The following is a 511-nucleotide window of genomic DNA, read 5'->3' on the forward strand; positions in this document are numbered from 1 at the left end:
CAAAAAATGGAACAAATAAATAAACCATTGCCAACTTTCGTCCAGTATTGGCAGAGGAACAGGTGTGTTGCAGCGGAAGGAGAAGACAAACAGAAGGTGTGAAGAACCTCAGCGCTCTATATGAGGACTTGCGGGACTTGCTATGACGTTTTGCGCACCTGATTGCTCTGCAAAAACGGCCTGAAAATTTCCGACTCCATCTCGTTTGTTCTCCTTCTGCTTCAGCCGGCCTTTTGGACTTCCCCGTCCCCGTTCACGTCCACCCCACCCTCACAGAGGCAGCCCGAGCGCGGCGGTATTGCGGGCGGGGAGAGGACACCCTATCCATCCATTCCCCCACAACCCTCATTCAACCCGGAAATATCCGCCAGAATGTCCGGAATGCTGGGCGTTCTGCCCCTCCGGAGCAGGTCGTCGCCGGGCGGGGCGGGGCGAGGCGGGGCCGAGTCATCATCGCCTGTGGCGGGGCACCGCGAGGAATGTAATAAGGAAGGGGGTGGGAGCCCAACCG

The sequence above is a fragment of the Frankliniella occidentalis genome, unplaced genomic scaffold (assembly GCF_000697945.3).
Source record: "Frankliniella occidentalis isolate FOCC.00 unplaced genomic scaffold, Focc_3.1 Scaffold10, whole genome shotgun sequence".
Lineage (NCBI taxonomy): Eukaryota > Metazoa > Arthropoda > Insecta > Thysanoptera > Thripidae > Frankliniella > Frankliniella occidentalis.